Genomic DNA, 24466 nt, shown 5'->3' with positions numbered 1-24466 from the left:
GCGTAAATGTTTCGCGCCTTTTAACGTCATTTAATCTGGGTCATTTTGACATTTGCTTTTCTATTTTATATTTAATTCTATCACCATTTAATCGTTTTTCTCTTTCTCTCTCTCTCTTCACCTTCTTCACTGATTTGTCTTAATTACACTTTGTCTCGGCAGTCGTGTTAAACGCATATCGTATTGTTCTTTTATTAATATTATTGGAATTTTTCCCTCGTTTCCTTGTACATATTTGTGAATTATTCCACTGATTTCGCCCTTCTGGATTATTTTGGACCATCTTCCAATTACGTGATTTTCTTTGATTTTACTTGTGCGAATGGAAAATTATTATCTTTCTTGGATTTACATTTTTGGACTTTACTGTCATTGGATAATTTACCGTTCACCAGACTATCCATTCACATGAAATTACCTTTTTCTTCATTATATTCCCTCTGCTTTAGTTTTTGTTATCAAGTAAAATCTTTGACTTACTTGCACTTTCATTAAATAATTTTGTATGCAAAATCCGATCCCGCATTTTGCTAATTCCTACCCTATGATGAGAAGGAAAATATTTCTTCGAAACTCCGCAGATTAAGGACTATTCATTTATCTAGTGCTTCCTTTTCAGACTAAATATGTTTAACTCTTTTTAAAGTGTTTTTCACATGTTTTATTAACTATTTACTCTCATACACACGCACACACACACATATATGTTGATTTCTGATGTATATGTATATATATATATATATGTATATATATAACTTAATCTGTCATAAACATTTTAAAGATGGTATCGCCCATAAATCGAAGTACAAGATTTATATATATAAGTATATATATATATATATATATATATACACTTGTGCCCGATATTATTCATACCCCTCGGATCTTTCAGATTTCTATAAGAATATTGCTCAAACCAGAAGGTAGACAATATTAAAGGCATTTCACACAATAAATCAAGCATAAGCATTTAATTTAAACTCAACAAATAAATAATTTATGCAAGTTTGAAACATTATACAAAGAAAAACAATAATGGCACTAGTTCAAAATTATTCATACCTCTCTTACTAATAGTCAATAGCATGTCCTTTATTCTTAATAACTGACTGTAACCGTTTTGGATATTTATCAACAAGGTTTTTTACAAGCATCAACACTGATTTTTGACCATTCTTTAATGCAGTAGTTCTCCAAACCCCTCAAATTTCTAGGTTTCCGCTTTTTAACCTCAGTTTTCAATATGTGCCAGAGGTTTTCGATAGGATTAAGGTCGGGACTCTGGCTAGGCCATTCCAAAACATTAATTTGATTATCCTCAAACCATTTCTGGACTATTTTGGCAGTATGTTTTGGATCATTATCCTGTTGAAGGACCCAGTTTGGTCCTAAATGGAACTTCTCCGCATCCTGTCTAATGTTTTTCTGGAGTATCTCCAAATATTGCTCCTTCTTCATGGTTCCATCTATCTTGACCAAACTACCTGGACAACTAGCCGAAAAGGAGCCCCAAAACATTAGGCTACCACCACCATGTTTCACCGTGGGTATGGTGTTCTTGGAGTTGTAAGCTTCTCCTTTCTTCCTCCAAACGTAAGAAGCATCCATATGGCCAAACAATTCAATTTTTGTTTCGTCAGTCCACAAAATACTTGAGAAAACGGACTCTGAAGAATTCACATGAATCCTTGCAAACTTTAGACGTGCTGCAAGGTGTTTTCCGGTGTGCAATGGAGTCCTTCTTGGTCTTCTTCCTTTCAGACCATTTTCAGGCAGAGTCCTTTGCAATGTTTGCCTTGATATTTTTATGCCAGAAGACTCCAGATTTTCTAAAATGTGCTTAGTAGTGGTGGTTGGATTTGCATTAACACTTCTTACAATATTCCTGGTGGCTCTAGCAGACAGTTTCCTTTTCCTTCCTCTACCAATCAAGTTGTTTGTTGTGTGGTGGCTCTGGAATTTTTTGATGATGCTCTGTACTGTTGCCGTAGGGACCTGAAATTTTTTGGAAATTGACTTGTAACCTAAACCATCCTTATGTGAATTCACAATTTTAGTCCTAAGATCATTACTAAGCTCTTTTTTCTTCCCCATTCTAATAATTTTTATTCTTTTATTGGTTTTCAGGTGATATCATTTTAATTTCTGAAAAATGCAAAAAAGAAATGAAATTAATCAAAGGTTGTATAAAAGCATTCAAAATAAGAATCAAATAGGAAACAAACAGTCAGAAACTCGATTAATACTGAAAAAATAAGGGGGTATGATTATTTCTGAACATTGCAGATTTTATAAATAGCTGTATATTTCTTTTATTACAAGTATCCCGAGATTTTAAAATGACGAAAATGATCAGAAGAGGTTTATTAAGAATATGTATCAATATGGACGTAAACAATAAATTCTTACAAAGTTACACCTAATAAACTCAATTTTCAAAGGGGGGTATGAATAATATCGGGCACAAGTGTATATATATATATATATATATATATATGTGTGTGTGTGTGCGTGTGTGTGTGCGTGTTTGTGTGTGTAGATGTGTGCGTGTGTGGATGTGTGTGGGGGGTGGGCATATATAACACAAATAATAATCATGATTCCAATAATATTTGTAGCCTTAAAATAATGATAATAATAAAATAATGATAAAATAAAAAATACAAATAAGAATAATACTACTAATAATAATAATAATGATTATAAGAATTATAATATTCTACTAATAATTATAACAATAATAAAATATCATTTATAATAAGAATAATAATAATGATTGCGTTAATAATAACATAATATCATATAATATTAATGTAAAAAACGAGGATAATAATATTAATGAAAATGATGATTATAATATTAATGACAATAAAATTAATAATAATAGTAATAGTAATAATAATAATAATAATAATAATAATAATAATTAGTATATCAATATTAATCAGCATTGTATTTGTATAATATCACTACTATTAATGCTATCACTAAAACACTAATAAAATAACATTAACCGTTATTTTAAGGCCAATTTATTTTATCGGTGTCATGATAATTACTATTATTATTAATATTATTATTATTATTATTATTATTATTATTATTATTATTAATATTATTATTAATATTTTGTTAATTATATTATTATTATTGTTATTAATACTATTATTATTAATGTTATTGTTATTAATATTATTATTATTGTTATTAATATTATTATTGGTGTTATTAATATTATTATTGTTATTAGTATTGTTATTAATGTTATTATAATTATTATTAGTAGTAGTAATAGAAGTAGTAGTGTTATTATTGTTGTTACTATTAATATTATTGTTGCCTCTATTATTATTATTATTATTATTATTATTATTTTTGTTACTATTATTATTTTTTGTTATTAATAGTATTAATTTTAATATTATTATTAGTAGTATTATTATCGTTATTGTTATTGTTATTGTTATTATTATAATTATTACTTTTATTATTATTATTATTATTATTATTAATATTATTATTATTATTATATTTATTGTTGTTATATCTTTTTAAGTTAATACACCTGGTAAATTGATGCAATATTTTCACTGATTTATGTAACTAATATTGCAGTTTAATATTAGTATCATTACGTATATACCTTGGATTTTAATTTTAATTTCAATATTATATGTTAAGAGCAAGCGTACAGAAGTTTTCTTTTACTTTCATTCCCGTCTTTTTAACTTTTTAATCTTAGCTTGAACGTTGACGTTTTTTTTTTTAATCGAGTCAAACCCTGTGAAGACATTTCGTATTCAAGATTAATAATTAAACGCTGCCTTTATTTTCTTTCCTTTTTCTTTTCCTTTCTTTCTATTTCCCCCACAACCAACTTATTTCCTGAGGATAGAATTCAAATTTTGCGATTTTACCCACATTATAACAGTATCACTTGTGTAGACTTACAAATGTAGTCCTGATAACAAAATCTGCATCACCTATTTAAGGACTATTTTGATTTGGTTTTATAAACCATACTTTTATTTCCATTTTATTTAATTTTAATTTACTTGCCTGTCTACAGATATCTGTTGGGTCTCATTCACAGATGGATTGGAAACTTGAACGTAATTTTGAATCTGACATATGAAAAAAAAATGACCGGATTGAGATAATCAAAGATTTGCCGAACGCTCTGATCCCCAGCAAGCATCAATTGTGATGAATGGCTCTCGACTGGGTGAGGCCCCGTGTTATGACAAGCTTCTGGGTTTGACCTTTACTCTTGATCTGAAATGGAACACGTACATCAAGTCTGTTGCCAAGGTCGCTGCAAAGATGGTGGGATCCTTCTACCGCTCCAGAAGATATCTCACTACTGATGCAATTCTCTATCTATATAAAAGCCAAGTACGTCCAGGGATGGAATACTGTTGCCATATCTGGGCAAGAGCTGCTAAAAACAGCCTATCCTGCCTTGACAGAGTGCAAAATAGACTTCGTGGCTTAGAGGGGGATGCCGTTTTCTCTACCCTGCAACCTCTCTTCCACAGAATAGACGTTGCGAGCCTATCCTTGTTTTATCGTTATGTTCATGGCAGGTGCTCGTCTGAACTCCAATCTCTGGTCCCCCATCGCCAATCTTTCACGAAAAACACCCGTCTAGCTGAATCCACTGTGAAAAATTTCCCCCACTCTATATATGTGCCTAAATCAAAACGCGGATTCCATGAACAAAGCTTCTTTGTTAGAACTGCACGCCTGTGGAACTCTGTTCCGTCTGCCTGCTTCCCACCGGACTACAACTTGGATGTCTTCGTCCAATGTTAACAAATTCCTAATGAACCGCCCCCTTAAATAAACCCTTAATCAAATCTCCACACTAACGTAATGTACTTGCAATAACCCTTATCCCTGAGTTGCTTCCGGGCCTTGATAAGTGGTGATCACTGTGTAAAAAAATTTTTAAAAAAGACCCATTTAATCTAAAGATAAACTGTCGAAATATGATTTATTAAAATACGCGTTGGATCTTTTTACCTGCAAAATAACATGACAGGATTTAGCATACACTTCCGATGTGAAGTTCAATATCATTTATTCTGCTGCATAAATATCAAATTTCCCTTATTCTATGAAGGTAAAATGATTTAAAAACTTTAAAAACATTGAATTTTATTTTCTATTTTAATTACCTTCAGCAAACCAGGTGCAAACCTTTCTTAATATTTGCTAATTTGTTTCCTCCGAGGAGATGTACAAACATCGAAAACTCCTGGGTTAAAGAAATATATTTTACTATACTGTACCCGTTGTCTTGCATAGAATAAAATTCCTATATTTGAAATTTAACTTCAAATCACAAATTCTAAATTTCTAAATTATGATATAATTATATTTTATAAATTACTATATATATATATATATATATATATATATATATATATATATATATAGTAATTTATAAAATATATATGGCGATTAAGCTACACGGAATATTCTGCGTTTCATCCACTATAGGATTCGTCAGGTTTATGCGCGAATTTTGTGGTTGTTTCTTGTTTTTATATATGTTGAGGATTTCTAGTTAGCCAACCAGTTTTCTAGTATCCACCGCTCCCCTCCTATCAGCCAATGGGCATGCATTTTATCGAACAAAGGATCTGTTTTAGAACTAGGTTAGTGGTTTAAGGTAGATCTTTCCCTTCCCTTTTTATATATGAATATACCTATGTGTACACACATACATGCACATATATATACATATATATATACATATGTGTGATCGTTTATGTATATTCATATTTATTTAATTTATTTATTTGTTTGTTTTCTATTGTTATTGTTAGTTTTAAAGCTATTTTGTATCGCTATCCTAGAGTAAGTTTTATTTTGTGATCACAGTTGTTTGCTATTTCTCGTCTACAGTTTAATAGATTTTGGGGTTCTTTAAAGTGCAGGATAGCAAATTTTTCATGGAGGCATAATTTACATGGGTCGTCTAAATGTATGCACGTGGTAGCTTGTCTCATTATTTTCCATTCGACTACCGGCGAATGTCCGCTTTATTTGAGTTCCCAGTATTTATTCGCTAGTGTTGTTTTTATACGGTGTTTTTTTATTTTTGAAGGTACTTTTGTGGTCATAGTATTGGGTTTTAAATCTAAGGAAGTCATGCCTATGTAATATTTCTTGTTATTCGGGTTTTCTTTTGGAAATATGTTGCTTGATAAACTACACTTTTTTTGGTAGACATTTATTTTGGACTGGGCAAAGTGTGCGGTGTCTACAATTGCATTTATCTTGTTCGTTATTAGTATTTTTATTTATGATATGGTTGTTCTTGTCCGGGGTTGGTTTGTTGTTATTATTATTATTATTATTATTATTATTATTATTATTATTATTATTATTATTTCTTCTAGTGTTGGTTTTATTTCTGTCATGGTGTCTACTTTTGTATTGTTTATTTTGTTGTTCTTTACATTGTTTTCATTTAGTATTTTGTTATTATGTGCTTTAATAATCATCTCTAAATTTTCGCAACAACTGTAAGATAACTTCAAGGTATTTTTATTGAAGATTTTGTGTAAGGGGTTGGTTGAGGGAAAGTGTTTTTGAATAAGACCTAGAAATTTCTTGCCAAGTTTTGTTTTTAACATTTGATTGTATGGAGCCATATACCAAATTATAGTTCTTTTATATATATATATATATATATATATATATATATATATATATATATATATATATATATATATTATTCATGTATAATATAAAGTGTAAGGTTCATCGGATTCGAAGTAAATTTTTAGAGTCTTTTTCTGTGTAGAATTTATTGTCACGAGAGAATTTCATTGCTGATTACAATGTCAGTATGTCTACGTCATAAACTGCCCCATAAGTAAGAATCCTTTTTTCGAACTATAATGCCCACAAAAGAAAGGAATATAAGAAAAAGAAGGTGAAAAGAAACGGGAAATAGATTAACATATCTACATCAAGTCATACTGATTCGTTTTATAAACATCACATCACTGCAAAAGAAAGCCGTCCTCTTTTTTTACTGTGATAGAAATCACACTTCTGTAAGTATCACCCAACCTTTAAAAAATACCAATTTCTCCTGGAGAATTGTTGAAGCACTTGTGCTAGCACATCTACCATTTGTCTCTCTCTCTCTGTCTATCTATATATCTCTCTCTTTCTCTGTTTCTCCCTTTAACAGCGTCCAGAAAATATTCTTCAAACTAAAAATTCTCTTACTACCAACCAAGCTTCAACCTCTGTAATATTATTAGCAAGTTGCATCTCTCTGCCTGCTTTACCAATATTTTAGTTAACATGTGCTCGGGTGACTCTGACTATTGGTCACTCAGCAATTTAAATATCCCTCGACTAACCCGACAAGCAGACATATCACACGCACTAACTATAGAGATCAGTAGATGCCGGAAATCTTTCTACTTCAACAGTTTCTCTGCTCGACAACAATAATATGTAATTCTCTCCCGAATCATTTCCTTTTTTATATACAGGAATCACCACATATCAAGGTTCGGAGGCCACTCGAGGATAAGGGTTAATGGTACACATTAGTCAATGTGATTATAGCGTAGTAAATATAAGTAGTGGGAATTTTGTAAACTGGTTTACTTAAGGGACGGTTCGTCAAGAACTTGTTTACATTCGACTTGAAGACCGTCAGATTGTAGTCAGGCGGGATCCGCATTTAGGTTTAGGAACGGATAAATAGTGTGTGCAATTATTGGTATTGGTATTAGCTAGACGAGTGTTTGTTTGTGAAAGTTTGGCGAGGGGGACTGAAGATTAAAGCTCACTTTTCTTTCTGTGCTAACGTGCCGGAATTAATTTAATAGACATGTCTAGTATCTAAACAGATTATTCACCGATACGGTCCAAATTAGTAGCCGATTGTATCGAACTAGGAATATATGTCTTTGGAATTAACGAGCAGTGACCGCCTGGCTTTGCTTGGGTGTAAAATGCGCCTTAATATTATATTTTAATTAGTCAAGATTTCGCATATATTATTAAAGAATTGTGATTCCTAAAAATAAAAAAAACTGTTTTTAAGTGCCATGAGCTAGAATCGAACCCGAAACTAGTATTTAACGCTGATTACGTTACCAGTGTACCAACTGATTAAAAATTAAAAAAAAGAGAAATAAACTTAGATGAATTTACAATATGAATAAAGATCTGTTTTTTTTTTTTTTTAATTTGGACTCATTCTTGACCACTTAGGAACTATTTTAACCGACTAAATCCCCACGAAAGAACGGCTCCAAAAAAATCAATTTTTGAGGCTCTGCGACTTTGATTTTCGGAGGAGACAGAATTTGACCATATGGCGAGCGACAGACAGACATACACACTATCGCCATTTATATATTAGATTAAGTATTATAAAAATGCGCATGTGATTACTGGCATCCGTATAATCTGTTGGAATTGAAATGCAATATCTTTAGATCGCTAGTCAAATGTCGAGAGTGATAGAATATTCGAAATTGACGTCAAAAGTCTAATTAAAAGAGTTCCAGTGACGTACATAGAAATGGTTTAAAAACAAAGAAACGTTATGCGAAAGATTAAACGCTGTAATTACATAACGCACATACTTGATCTTTCTTCACAAACGAAGCAAATTAAAACAGGAATAAAATCACATTCATTAAATTCAGATAGCATTTTTATTACGGATGCAAGATTTTATCTGATTAGTGGCCGAGTAGTAAGCGTAACATCTTAGTCATGTAAATCTCTACAGGAATCGCATAAAAAAATCAGATACATTTTCGATTACTGGTGAGTACTCTTTCTTTACTTGTATTGCAACCATATGACGAATAAACCATGCTTCACAGTCAACGTCTTAATAGATCGAATGGTTGCATGCCCCCCCCCCAAAAAATACGCATTTTTACTTTTTTTTTTTACTCCCGTTCATGTCATATCACTATTGGACGTAAGGGGCTAATTTATAGAAGCATGCCTTGGAATGATTCACAAGATGTAGTGTTACGTTACATTTAAACTTCTGCATATCAGTACGGTCGGCTAAGCAGGCAGCAGGAAGGGAATTCTAAAGTCTAGCTGTTCCAGAAGAAAACATATTAGAATAGAAAACGTTCTACCATTCATGGATCTAAATGAATTTCGTTGCTAAGCGGATTTATCAGGAATGTGTACGTAATGTGGGGAAAATGCTATAAATTCCTCAGAGAACACTCCATTAAAAAGCTTATATATAAGGCACAGAGCTGCAACGTGCGGCGATGGGACAGTGGCAGTAGCTTAGTATACTAAATGGAACTTATTAGATTGAAGACTGATTTTGGACCCTATCCAAAAGGGGGAGACTAGTAGTAGATGAACCAGTTGTGGTGTGGCAAAAATACTCTTTGCATGGGAGGAGTGTTGTCTTGTAGAGGTACAGTATACTCTTAGGTGTGAGTGTTCTTGTACTTGCTTTTTTCATCAGAAACAAGCAACATTAACCGATATAATTGAACACCTGATCGGCTATCACACAATAGGCGTTTCACATCTCATCGAATTTAATGATTTTCGAATTCCTTACAATGAAAGATTTTAGGGGGAATAATTTCTTTTCCATTAAGTCGGCCTCTCGATTTTTATGTCGAACAATTTAAAGCTTCTGTCAAACACACTTAGGAAAACATGGAATGTCTCTCAAACGATCCTCTTAGAAAGAAATGATCAATTTCCATTTTCCTCGCCATTATTTTTCCCCAAAATTTGCAAACATGAACACAAGATACATGATGATTGCGCAATATCGTTTTGTTTCAGACGATTCCACTCTTTTACAATATCTGTTTTTTTTTGTTTGTTTCAATTTTCTTAAGATAACAAAATTTCCCGTATTTCAAGCTGAAATTTAATGTTTTTCAATTGAGGTTTCTTTTTTGTTGCTAAACAGATTTTAAAGCAAATAACGTGTTTAAATAATCACTTAATTTTAAAAAACAAGAAGTTCTACAGTTAAATAAGTATGGATGACAGGTGTGTGAAATTGATTACACGCGTGAGGCCTATTATACGTGAAATCGGTATTTTGTATTTTTTATAAAAAGTCAATCGAAAGTGAAGACGCAGCCTACGAGAGGGTCTATGTGTCGACAACCTGTCAGAAATTATGACTCTGCATTGCAAAAATTATATAACACTGGTATGTAAGTCCGACATTTTTTTTCGGATTTGATGACGTTCCACCCTTCCGTAATTTATTGTCATTGAAATTACAGACAGCTCAATTGATTGATTACTCTTCTTAGCCACCATCACTCGGCGGTTTACGGTAGGAAACCTTACATAACTCTCTACAAGAACTTAGTAAACAATACTTTGTAGTTACATTGCATTTTATATAAACTTCTGTTGATTTCATAAAATCATCCTCCAGTGATGGCATCGTTAAAAGTTTAAAATTCTAAATTAAAGTGTCATTGTATAAGCATGTTCTAAACATAAAAAGAGATCATTTGGAATTCCCTCCTGTTTTATCAAAGAGCGTACACTAGATTCTGTGTAATTATTTTTTTTATATATATAATCACTTAAAACGTACAGATACACAAGTTAAGTATTATGCTTTAATTGTGCTCAACAAAGAAACATTCATTTTGAAAGCAGTCTGTCTTATAAAATACACTAAAGGTTATTTAATAGACTTTGATTTTTTTCTGCTGTAATATAAGTAAAACGCACTTGTGTTGTAAGAGTTGATAACTTTGACCAAAATCAAATTTTCTAAATAAACTGTTTCAAATACAGATTTCAGAACATTATTAGAAGCATTTTAAAAATATTCAGGTGAAATTTCACAAAGTCAATCAAGCCAATCTACGTACAGCTGCCCTAGATTAGACGTAACGTATACGACGATTTCCAACCAGTTCTAAAAGATAGGGAAGACAAAAAAATATTGTTTGAGACTTGGATATGCACATCTGAATTAAAAAAGTTTTATTCCGCTTACTGCTTCTGTCTAACTTATTCACAGACAAAAAAATGTTCCACTCTAGCAGAAATTTTGTACACACAATTTCTGACTAGTTACATCGAACAAAATATTATGCTATCGGTTTGATGCCCAATAAACGAAAAGTAAATATTAAAACTGATTAATAAGTATTTACTGTATAAAACAACCAATATTTTATTGATCAATTTGATAAGAAAATACGCAGTGAAAACTAACACTATACCTTTTGTCTAATTTAACAAGTTGTATATATAATCCCTTAAATTGTATTTCGATTTGTTAACTAAAAAGGTGTCTATATCGTGAGTTGCTTAATTTGTGTAAGTTAATAGTATTCTTGTGTGCTTGGGGCGTGTTTGCTCAGTTGTTAGAATGCTCGCCTAGCATGAAAGAGGATCAGTTTTTAAATACCGAGTTCGCATGTGTTTAACTGATGAGCAAAACTAAGGGCGTTGGTTGTTACGCGCTGCGATTTGTCTTGCAGCGAAAATAATTATATATATATAGTAATCCACATACAGTAATGTTTCGCAGCTCACCAGTGCGGTTAGACAGGCAAATGTTTCAAGCCAGGATCAACACCCGACCGCGCAAATAGCAGTCAAGGCTTCCCAACATTACGCTATATAGCTAATGCTGAGACAGTAATGAATTAACGATGTGTTGACATCGTGTGTATATATGTATATGTATATGTATATATGTATATATATATGTGTATGTATATATATATATATATATATATATATATATGTATATGTATATGTATATGTATATAGGTGTATATATATATGTATGTATAATTATATGTATATGTATATATATATATATATATATATATATATATATATATATATATATGAGTGTTGAGTCTGATTTGCTTATCTCGAGTAACTTTATTGTTTGAGACTTGGATATGTACATCTGAATTAAGAAAGTTTTAATCCGCTTAGTGTTTCGGTCTATCTTCTTCACATACAAAAAAATGTTCCACTCCAGCAATATATATATATATATATATTTATATATATGTGTATATATATATGTATGTATATGTATGTATATGTATATGTATGTATATATATATGTATGTATATATATATGTATATGCATGTATATATGCATATATATGTATATATGCATGTATATATATGTATATATATGTGTGTTTATATGTATATATATATGTGTGTGTTTATATATATATATATATATATATATATATATATATATATATATATATATATATATATATATATATATACACCTCTGATTAAAGAAGACATTTTTCTTTCTTATTCTGTTGGATCTCTTTTAAATTCACCAAGCGTTTTTTTTTTTAGTTTTATTTTAGCTGCTATCTTGATGTTCGACCATATTCTTCTCAAGAGCTTTCTCTCGGTACATCCGACCGCCGCAAAGAAGGATAGTTGTTGGTGTCGTTTTCTTTTTCTTAATTGAGGTTTGGTGTATTAATGGTTTTTTTTTCAACAACACCAATCGCTTCTGACTACAATCAGATGTACCGATAGAAAGCGCCCGAGAAGAATATGGCCGCACAAAACTACTGGGCACGATAATATACACCATGTCAGCTGACATTTAAAAAAAAATGTCCGCTCGGCGAATTGCAAAACGAAATCGTAAAAAAAAAGCACTGTGCTGGGTTTAATCAGACACGCTTAAATAATGACTTGCAGCCAATATATATATATATATATATATATATATATATATATATATATATATATATATATATATATATATGGCAACAGATTTGATGTACGTATTCTATTTAAGATCAGGAGTAAAGGTCAAGCACAGAAGCCTGTCAAAACTTGAGGCCTCCCCAAGACGAGAGCTATTCATTTTAATTGATGCCAGATGGTGGTCAGAACGTTGATGATGTAAAGATATAAGTTTGGTTTTAGATCAATTAAAAGTAACAGACCACTCCTTTCCCCATTGTACAACATGATCAAAGTCAGAGGGGAGAGAATCGGAGAGAACTTGGTCGTTCACTTTCTAAGATGTGCTACCATAGATGGTAGTGTCGTCAGCAAAAATGTCTACGAATGATGTAAGAATTTGATTTGGAAGATCATTAATGTAGATCAGGAAAAGAGTTGGGTCCAGTATGGACCCCTGAGGGACTCCAGCATTTATACTGTGATCTTCTGATTTCTGCCCATCAACTACTACTCTTATGAACGTATCAGAGAGAAATGATTTAATAATTGAGAAGACATTGCCAGCTATACCATAGTTGGAGATCTTGTGAAGTAAACCTTTATGCCATACCCTACCTAAGGCCTTTGATATGTGAATAGCAATTGCCCTAGAAAGGTTGCTCTGTCGAGAGATTCGCTAATCCTAGGAGATATAACTTTAAGCACATCTGCTGTAGATCTAGCAGAACGGAAACCATATTGTGTGCCACCAAGAAGATTATTTTTGCTGAGATGGTTGATTACTTCTCTATTTAACACATATTCCAGCAACTTACTCATGATGCACAGGAGACTTATTGGCCTGTACTGAGAGGGGGATGAACGATTACCTGAAGTCTTAAATACAGGGCATACTGATGAGATTTTCACGGGTGATGGGAAGCAATTCTCCTTAAGACAACGTTTAAACAGTTTTATAAGTATGGGTGCTAGTTCTGGTTAAAGTTTTTATGAGTACTATAATTGGAATACCGTCAGGGTCGGTTGCTTTACTGGAATCAAGGTTCTTGATTAGCTTGGCAACATCATATACAGATTTGTATATCACGTAGTGTGTTTTCTGATGCAAGAGGAAATATTTGGGGTCGCCGGCCTTGGTCGCAAGGGGTAGAATTGGCTGCAAATTTCTTGACAAAGAGTTTTGCTTTGTCTGATGCTGACGAGATTAACTCAGGTCCAATGATGATAGTTGGGATAGAGCACACGCTTCAGTTCAGGATTCTGTTTGCAATTTGCCAAAACTGGTTGGAACCAAGCCGCGGCTCAGCTACTTTGGACTTGACGGACTGAGCATACACCTATCTTGCGTTCTTTATTACTTTCTTACAATGGTTGCTCGCAGTCTTGAAAGCGGCTTTAGTTTCCATACATATATTACGTTTAAAGCAGTGGAAAAAGTGATTTCTGTGCGCAATAGCATCAGCACATTCTGGAGAAAACCATGGCCGGTTGTTAGGTTTATGCTTGAACATTTTCGAGGGTATTAAATTGTCTATAGCTACAGTTAACCATTCTGTCAGGTCTGATACTATAGACGACACATCATTGTTTACATGGAACGCAGAGGGAGATCCGATAGAAATGTACGGAAACTATCCCAGTCAGCCATAGTGTATCGATATACTGTACAATGGAGAGATACGCCTGAGAACTTATTACATTTCATTAGAATCACAACACGATGAACTTTTTTTCCCTAGGCGTTTATACCTGAACAGTAAATAAATACTTGCTGCAAATCTGTAAATTAAAACAGGCCCCAATAGTTATTACGTTACGCATGCTTATTCATGATTACGTCGTCCGACCTTCACCTGGCAAGTTTATTTTTTTTATTTTTCCTACTTTTGTACCAATTTTTCCCAACAAAAAAAATACAATATAAGGTTTCTACATGTGTCGAATAATCTATATATATATATATGTTTCACATTTGTAGACAGAGGAATTTGATAGGATTAAAAAAAATGCATGCGTGTATGTGTGTGCGTATATAGAAGGTTCCCAAAAAGTCTGGCTACATAATCAAAAGGACGCTTCCACAAAGTCTGGTTACATAATGTAGTCAGACTTTGTGGACTTTCACATATATATAAATATATATATATATATATATATATATATATATATATATATATATATATGAAAGTCCACAAAGTCCACAAAGACTGGCTACATTATGTAACCAGACTTTGTGGAAGAATCCTTTTGATTATGTAGCCAGATTTTTTGGGCACTGTGTATATACGCACACACATACACATATGTGCGTGTGTGTATATATATATATATATATATATATATATATATATATATATATATATATGTATATATATGTATAGGCTTAGAACATTATGTTTCGATGAACACCGTAATATATATATATATATATATATATATGTTTGTGTATGTGTGTGTGTGTGTGTATACAGGGTGTTCACAAAGTCTGGCTTCATTATGCAGCCAGACTTTGTGGACGCATCCTGTAGATTGTTTCGTCAGATTTTGTGGGCACCCTGCACACACACACACACACACACACACACACACACACACACACACACATATATATATGCATATATATATATTAGTTTTAGCGTTCATTGAAGAAAAAGGCGTACTTTAAATTTTTGTAACGCATTATTGTTTATTTTAACCAGTAATAAACAAGACGTAATCAATTTCAATATAGACAAAAACTGTTTAAAAACGTAAAACAAATTTGTTGAAAAGTAACACATTTCTATTACTATTGATATTATAATAGTTGGCATAAAATAATAATAAATAAATATGGTAATAATAATAATAATAATAATAATGATAATAATGATAAAAATAATAATGATAATAATAATAATAATAATAATAATAAAAATAATAATAATAATAATAATAATAATAATAATAATAATAATAATAATAGTAATAATAATATCAATAGTTATGGTTATAATAATATTATCTTTTCTAATGGGAATATTATTTTTACTAATTATAATTATACCAATAAACAATACTACCACTACTATTTATAATAATAATTATGATTATATAATAATAATAATAATAATAATAATAATAATAATAATAATGAAAATAATAATAATAATAATAATAATAATAAGAAGAAGAAGAAGAAGAAGAAGAGGAAAACCTGAGAAATTGTATACAGGAAGCAAACGTGCCAGACTGGAATTACAAAAGGTAGAACCACACTGCTACAGAAGAGCACGGATACGTCGCCATGATGACCTTCAATACTATTCTGAGAAAGTTCCAAGCCGGATACACATTCCCCAATACAGAGGAAATAAATGAACCATCTGACGTACATGGACGATATAAAACTTTGGCAAGGACCGAAAAGGGGCAAGAGAGACTAATTAACACTACCAGGATCTTCAGTCAAGATATCTAAATAGAATTTGGAATGGAAAAGTGCGCACTACCAGTAATTAAAAAAGGGAAAATTGGAAACGACAGAAGGAATGGAACTACCCAATCAAACAGAAATAAGAGCACTAGAGGAACAATACGACTATACATACTTGGGAATTCTTGAAGAGGGCAGCATCAGAGCAACGGAAATGACAGAGAATATTGGAAAGGAATACCTCACGAGAACAAGAAAACTACTGGAAACCAAATTATATAGTAGAAACCTAATAAAGGTATAAATACATGGGCAATGTCACTAGTGAGATACTCTGGACCGTTTATAGGATGGACAAAAGAAGAACTGAGGCAGCTTGACCACAAAACCAGAAAACCAGACTGTCTGAAGGATACGAAAAAAGAACTAGAAATATAGATAATGCAAAGCACTGCAAGGATAATTATGGCAACGAGAGACACGGAGAAACCCACCACAACAGAAAACAGAGAGACAAAGTACAAAACGAGAAAAAAGAAATGGGAAGAGAAACAACTCCACGGAATATTCATAAGAATGAAAACAGATGAGAATAACGATAACATAGATATGGATGTGAAAAGGACATATAAACCGAGAAACTGAATTTCTAATAACTGCAGCACAAGATAACTCGATAAGAACCTACCATATCAAAGCAAGGATAAATAAAACACAAGAAAACAGCAAATGCAGACTCTGTGGACAAAGAGACGAAACGATAAACGATATAGTAAGTGAATGCAGCTAACTAGCGCAAAAGGAATACAAAAACTGGCATGACCTAAAGGGGAGAGCGGTGCACTGGGAATTGTGCAAACGGATGCATTTTGAGCGTACAGACAAATGGTACTAGCTTAAAACCACAACAGCACTCGCAAACGAGAACCACAAAGTCCTATGGGACATGGGAATACAAAAGGGCAAACCCATCCAAGCAAGAAGACCAAATGTCGAAATAATTAATAAGAAAGAGAAATCCTGTCAAATCGTAGACTTTGCTGTCCCAGCTGACCACAGAGTGAGTATGAATGAAACGGAGAAACGAAGCAAATACACAGAACTGGCCAGAGAGTTAAAAGGGATTTGGATGATGAAGAAAATCAAAATAGTACCGATAATAGTAGGAGAACTCGGAACAATTCCGAAAAACCTGGAAAAAAGAATGGCAGAAATTAGAATCAGAGTAATAGCTGCAAAAATACAACGCCTAACGATAATGAACACGGCTGAAATATTAAGGAAAACACTTGAATACGGAGAATAACACAAGAAAATATAACAAAGAAGCGTTACAGGGAATAAAGACCACTCCCATCATGCATCCTCTTCATTGTTTCACCACCGTTCCCCCAATAGAAAAGTGATACCAAAGAGCCTAGAAGGGTCAAGGAGGAGGGAAAGACAGAGGAGGGAGCACTGGCCAGACCTCAGCTTGACAAGTGTGAAGAGAGCTGGGATCTTGGGGAGGCTTAGTGGCATTCATATTCCAGTGTAAACCAATGACCACTGCCAGGGGTAAAGCAATGGTAAGATGATGTTGCGATGATGTCAATTTATTTGCAAATGCTATCGAAGGAGGAGCAGAGAGCTGGACGTCTGGGTTAGACTTGTTGTCACGCAGCTTCCAGAGAACACCATGTTTCCAATCAGATCGTTTGTTTACTTGTGTAAAAGCTCCATGTGAGATACTAATAATAATAATAATCATAAAAACAACAACAAAAACAACAACAACAACAATAATAATAATAATAATAATAATAATAATAATAATAATAATAATAATAATAATTGGAAACGAATTTAACTACAGGAGATTTTGTATAAGGCAAAGTGAACATTAAGAGAGGGGTCTCCCAGGGTGATAATCTTTCCACTCTGTTCTTTTGTTTTTAATCAATTTAACTCCGTTGACATTTTTTTTACGACAGTGAAAGCAGGGTATGCACTCGGAAAAAAAAAAAAAACTTCAAGTCGTCAACCATCAATTATTTATGGATGACCTTGAAGGTTTCGGAAAGAATGAGAATCAACTTGATTACTTGATGTACACGATCAGGTTGTTTACTAATGACATTAACACGCCATTTTTTTCCAAAATGCGCTGTTCTTCTGGTGATTAGGGGCAAACTAGTCCACTCAGATGGGGTTACATTTCCAACAACAGATCTGATAAAGATGTTGACAGCGTGAGGTTTGACCTTTACTCCTGATCTGAAATGGAACACGTACATCAAGTCTGTTGCCAAGGTCGCTGGAAAGATGGTGGGATCCTTCTACCGCTCCAGAAGATATCTCACTAATGATGCAATTCTCTATCTATATAAAAGCCAAGTACGGCCAAGGATGGAATACTGTTACCATATCTGGGCAGGAGCTGCCAAAAACAGCCTATCCTGCCTTGACAGAGTACAAAATAGACTTCGTTATTTAGTGGGGGATGCCCTTTTTTCTACCCTGCAACCCCTCTCCCACAGAAGAGACGTTGCGAGCCTATCCTTGTTTTATCGTTATTTTCATGGCAGGTGCTCGTCTGAACTCCAATCCCTGGTCCCCCCTCGCCAATCTTTCACGAAAAACACCCGTCTAGCTGAATCCACTGTCAAAAATTTCCCCCACTCTATATCTATGTCTAAATCAAAACGCGGATTTCATGAACATAGCTTCTTTTTTAGAACTGCACGCCTGTGGAACTCTGTTCACTCTGTCTGCTTCCCTCCGGACTACAACTTGGATGTCTTCAAGTCTAATGTTAACAAATTCCTAATGAACCGCCCCCCCTAATAAAACACTTAATCAAATCTCCTCATTAACGTAATGTACTTGCAATAATCCTTATCCCTGAGTGGTTTCCGGGCCTTGATAAGTGGTGATCACTGTGTAAAAAAAAAAAAAAAAAGGTTTTGTGTATACTGGAAGAGGATAAGATCAAGAACATGGAAAAAAAAACAAGTCACAGACGAGTAAAACAAAGATTGAAGGTTATTCTTAAATCTCACTTCCACAGTCAGTGCACAATAAATGCCATCGATACCAGAGCATTTGATATACTGCTGGTATACTTGATTGAATATAAATGAAGTGAAAAGTTTGGACACAACACACAGAAATGCTTAAACATTATTATGTGCTAAGTAAGTGGGTATAGATCGATTGTATCTACCTATTAAGAAAGATGGTCGGGCATTTGTTAGTATTGAAGACGTTGTAAATATAGAAGATGGAAAGCCATAAACTTCTTCTACATGAAGTTAGAAGAGAAAAGATAATAAGACTTGGGGTGAAGAAGAGTCAGTAATTATAAGAGCGAAGGAAACAATTGGAAAGGGATTACACAGTGTATTTCTTTTAAGAATACTGAATTTAAAGATATAGACATCTGGAATTGGTTGGCCAGAAGAATTCTTACAAGGTCTACTGAGAGCATATTTATGGCAACTCAAGAAGAAGCTACTCACACTAGGTCAATTAGGCACTACATCGACAAAACTGCAGACTCACTAATGTGCAGAATGAGTAAGGAAAGAGAAGAAGCATTAGCGCATAATATATCGGAATACATCATGATAGTTCAATATCAATATAAAAAATCGACACGACAAAGTCGCTCATGTCCTACACTGGAATATATGTAAAGTTTATGGACAGGACCACAGTGAGCAGCCGCATTAGCGTAAACCAGAAATTGTGCAGGAAAACGATAATCTCAAACTGCGCATAGAGATTGAAAAAGTCCTTGAACACTCTAGACCGGACATAACTTTACTATATAAAAACAAGAGAATTTGTCCAATAATTGACGTAGCCTTCCCTTTCGATATCACAGTACACGAAAATAAGAAGATCTGAAATGAGATTTAGATTCTGGAATTGTAAAGAATTCAAGGTGATTCCCATTGTAATTGGAACCCTTGAGACCATAACAAAAAGCAATCATAAATGGCTTAATCAGATTGACATGACAATTCCATTGCCAATTTTACGAAAGACTTTCTCTGTTTGGAACAGCGAAAGTGTTATAGTATAGCTTGAATGTGTTAAACAATTCGGAGGAAAATATATAAACTAAATAAATGCATCACAAATAGTAATAACACAATTCCATAGCTAACACCTCGAAATGTAAGAATGTAAAGGGGATTTCCATTTTAGTTGAAATACTTGGGGCCATAGCAAAAAGCCACCAGAAACGGCTTGATGAAATTGACAAGACAATCTATTTTCCAATTTTCCAAAATGGTTGCCGGTTAGGAACGGTGATATTTTTAATACAGCTTGAATGTCTCAGGTGAAATGAATGGAAAAGACGTTCAAGACAGAAACTCCAACTTAAACACACAAAGGCTTTGATGATGATGATGATGATGATGATGATGATGATGATGATGATGATGATGATGATGATGATGATGATGATGATGATGATGATGATGATGATGATGATGATGATGATGATGATGATGATGATGATGATGATGATGATGATGATGATGATGATGATGATGATGATGATGATGATGTCTCTCTGGACAGAGATGGGATTCATTTCTAGAGGATTTGCCTTGGTCCCGGCTTCAAACCAGGAGCTTCAAAGATCAAGGGGTTTCCTATAATTGCAGAGGTTTGATAGCCGCCTAGAACATCGGGGATTTGTAGTTTTGTCAATTGTCCTTCCAGACGACTTGATACTACTCCTAGTGTACCAACTATGACCGGGATTATTTGTGTTTTAACCCCGTGTATTCGCCTTATCTCCAAGGCCAATGGAGCATAATTGCTTCACTTCTAATTCTCCTTCTCTCTCACATTCCTGTCCCAGGGGACTGAAAAGTCTACAATCTGCCAGATTTTGAGACCTTGTCAATGACGACAAAATCCGGACGATAATGTTCAAATTGCGTGGTAGTTATGACACTTTTGTCCCACCATACCTCTACCTTGCAATCCTCACTTGTTCTCACTTCATCAGGCACCTCCTAAAACCATTTTCCAGCACACTTTACCCAAACCCTTTTACACACCTCCCAATATATTCGGAGTCCCATGCGATCGGGTCTTTTGCGGTACTCTCTCTCTCTCTCTCGGCCAGTCAACTACACCCTGCTGCAAGGTGCGTAATTGACTCTGAGGTCTTACAACACATCCGGCATTCTGCAACAACTTCCTCTCCGAGAATCACTGTTTTGAACAATCGTGTTCCTTATGCCTGCTCTTGTGCTGCACAAACAAAAGCTTCAGTACTCTTAGGCAGTTACCCAGCTCTAAGCCATTGTCATGATCTTTGATCAGCCCCTTCTGCTATATCATGGAAGAACCTTCCATGCATTTTCTTGCTAGCCAGTTCCTCTGCCCTTTCTCTATCCATAGGTTTCACATAATCAGCCTTGGTCTCCCATACCCCCACTTCATTGGCCACAACCTTAAGCATCCACTCCTCACTTCTAACCACGTGCTTATTCAACGATATCTCCTCGGTTCTAATACAATCTCTTATACTATTAAATCCTCTCCCACCATATTTCCTCTTTTGCTGCAGCCTTGCTACGCTACTTCGAATGTGACCTATACAAAAGATTGCTAACACTTTTCTTGTTTTGATATTCATGGCATGCAAATCCTTGAAAGAACATTCTAAAATCCCGAACCGTATCTCAAAACACTGACTCTCCATACATGTAATGCTTTCATTAGATTTCCTTTTTTTTTCTTTTTTTTTACACAGTGATCACCACTTATCAAGGCCCGTAAGCCACTCAGGGATAAGGATTATTGCAAGTACATTACGTTAGTGAGGAGATTTGATGAAGTGTTTAATTAGGGGGGCGGTTCATTAGGAATTTGTTAACATTAGACTTGAAGACATCCAAGTTGTAGTCCGGAGGGAAGCAGACAGAGTGAACAGAGTTCCACAGGCGTGCAGTTCTAAAAAAGAAGCTAATTTCATGAAATCCGCGTTTTGATTTAGGCATAGATATAGAGTGGGGGAAATTTTTGACAGTGGATTCAGCTAGACGGGTGTTTTTCGTGAAAGATTGGCGAGGGGGGACCAGGGATTGGAGTTCAGACGAGCACCTGCCATGTAAATAACGATAAAAAAAGGATAGGCTCGCAACGTCTCTTCTGTGGGAGAGGGGTTGCAGGGTAGAGAAAAGGGCATCCCCCACTAAATAATGAAGTCTATTTTGTACTCTGTCAAGGCAGGATAGGCTGTTTTTGGCAGCTCCTGCCCAGATATGGCAACAGTATTCCATCCTTGGCCGTACTTGGCTTTTATATAGATAGAGAATTGCATCAGTAGTGAGATATCTTCTGGTGCGGTAGAAGGATCCCACCATCTTTCCAGCGACCTTGGCAACAGACTTGATGTACGTGTTCCATTTCAGATCAGGAGTAAAGGTCAAACCCAGAAGCTTGTCAAAACACGGGGCCTCACCCAGACGAGAGCCATCCATCACAATTGATGCCAGCTGGGGATCAGAGCGTTGATGATGTAAGGATTGGAGTTTGGTTTTGGATGCATTAAAGGTAACTAGCCACATCTTCCCCCACTGAACCACGCGCTCGAGATCAGAGGAGAGAGAATCAGAGAGAACTTGGCGACCTCATGCACGGATATTTGTATGTTACCTAGCTTGTTCTGTGTTATAGGAGGAAATATGGGGAGTTGATGGCCTTCGTCGCATAGGGTAGAATTAGCTGCAAAGTTCTTTGCAAATAGTTTGGCCTTGTCTGACGCTGAAGAGATAACCTCTGGTCCATTGATAATTGTTGGGATAGAACGCACACTTCTGTTCAGGATCCTTTTTGTTATTTGCCAAAACTGGTGGGAACCAAGCCGCTGATCAGCTACCTTGGATTTAACAGACTGGGCATATAGCTGTCTTGCATTTTTTATTACTCTTTTACAGTGGTTGCTGGCAGTCCTGAAAGCAGCTTTAGTCTCAGTGCATCTATTACGTTGGTTGCTATGGAAAAAGTGATTTATGTGCGCGATAGCAGCAGCACATTCTGGGGAGAACCATGGCTGGCTGTTAGGTTTTTGTTGGAATTTTTTAGATGGTATGAATTGGTCTATGCCTACAATTAACCATTCGGTCAGATCTTATACTATAGAGGACACTTCCTTTTTAAACAATGAGTGCAGAGGTAAATCAGATATGAATGTACGGAAGCTATCCCAGTCAGCCATAGAGTATCGGTATACAGTACGGTGGATGGGTACGTCTGATTGCTTCTTAAATTTCGTTTTTGTCTTAACTGATACGACGGAGTGGTCGGAGGATTCGAGAGGGGAATGAACGGTACATGAACATAGCTCAGGGGAAGTTGAGAGAAAAAGGTCTAAGAGGCTTGCATATTGATTGGGTGTATCGGGCACACGGTAGGGTTCGCGAACAATCTGCGTGAGGTCATAAGCAATGACAAAATCAAACAAAACCTCCCCTCATCGTCTGTCTTATTTGAATGGGCCAGCCATTCCACGTTATGGACGTTGAAGTCACCACAGATGTGGATGTTAGCCGAGGGATGTGAAGACAGTATGTGGTCTATTTTCTCAGATATGCTCTTAAAGATAGTAACTCCGCTGTTGTGCGGCCTATAGAGGGCAGATATAAATGCAGTGGTGTTAGCAAGTGCAACCCTGAAGCACATATAGGATAAATTAGGATATTTTCTCGAGATATCCCTGCCACATGGGAAGCCATCCTTAATGTAGGCACATATTCCATGCCCATGGCGATCTTGGGAGTCAGATTTAGCTGTTAAATTGGAGTATCCATTAATTATGAACTCATCTAGAGAGGTGGTCGGCCCTATTCCAGTTTCACATATAAATATTATGTCCGGTTTCGTCTCCTGTAATTGGGTTTCAACCTCTGGAAGGTTGGAACGTAGACCCCTGATATTGGAGAAGGAGACCTGGTAGTAGGGGTCTACGCTGGAAGATGGGGTTCTAGGTTTAATCGAGTTTTTATTCTGGAGATATTTCATGTTGAGGTTTGGGGATTTGTGGAATAGGTCGGCATACTTGGTTAGAGCAGTACAGAGAGGGAAAGTAATAGAGAAAAAGACAGGATTTTTTTTTATTTGTAGCACACGAAAAGGTAAAGTTGTAACAATTACCCACTAGTATGGCATCGAGAGGCCCCACCAGAGACTACTGCATGGTCCAGATCCACTCACCAAATGGCAATACAGCAGTCCCAGTACTTTGTGCCTGCTGATAGGACAGCCTCCTTAGTGGTTAATCCAAGGTTCGGGTCCCTGACTATCAGGCGGATAACGTCAGCCCAGACA

Source organism: Euprymna scolopes, chromosome 27 (genome assembly GCF_053919585.1).
Source record: "Euprymna scolopes isolate OS-2025 chromosome 27, ASM5391958v1, whole genome shotgun sequence".
NCBI classification, from domain to species: domain Eukaryota; kingdom Metazoa; phylum Mollusca; class Cephalopoda; order Sepiida; family Sepiolidae; genus Euprymna; species Euprymna scolopes.
Note: the sequence above shows the minus strand (reverse complement) of the source record.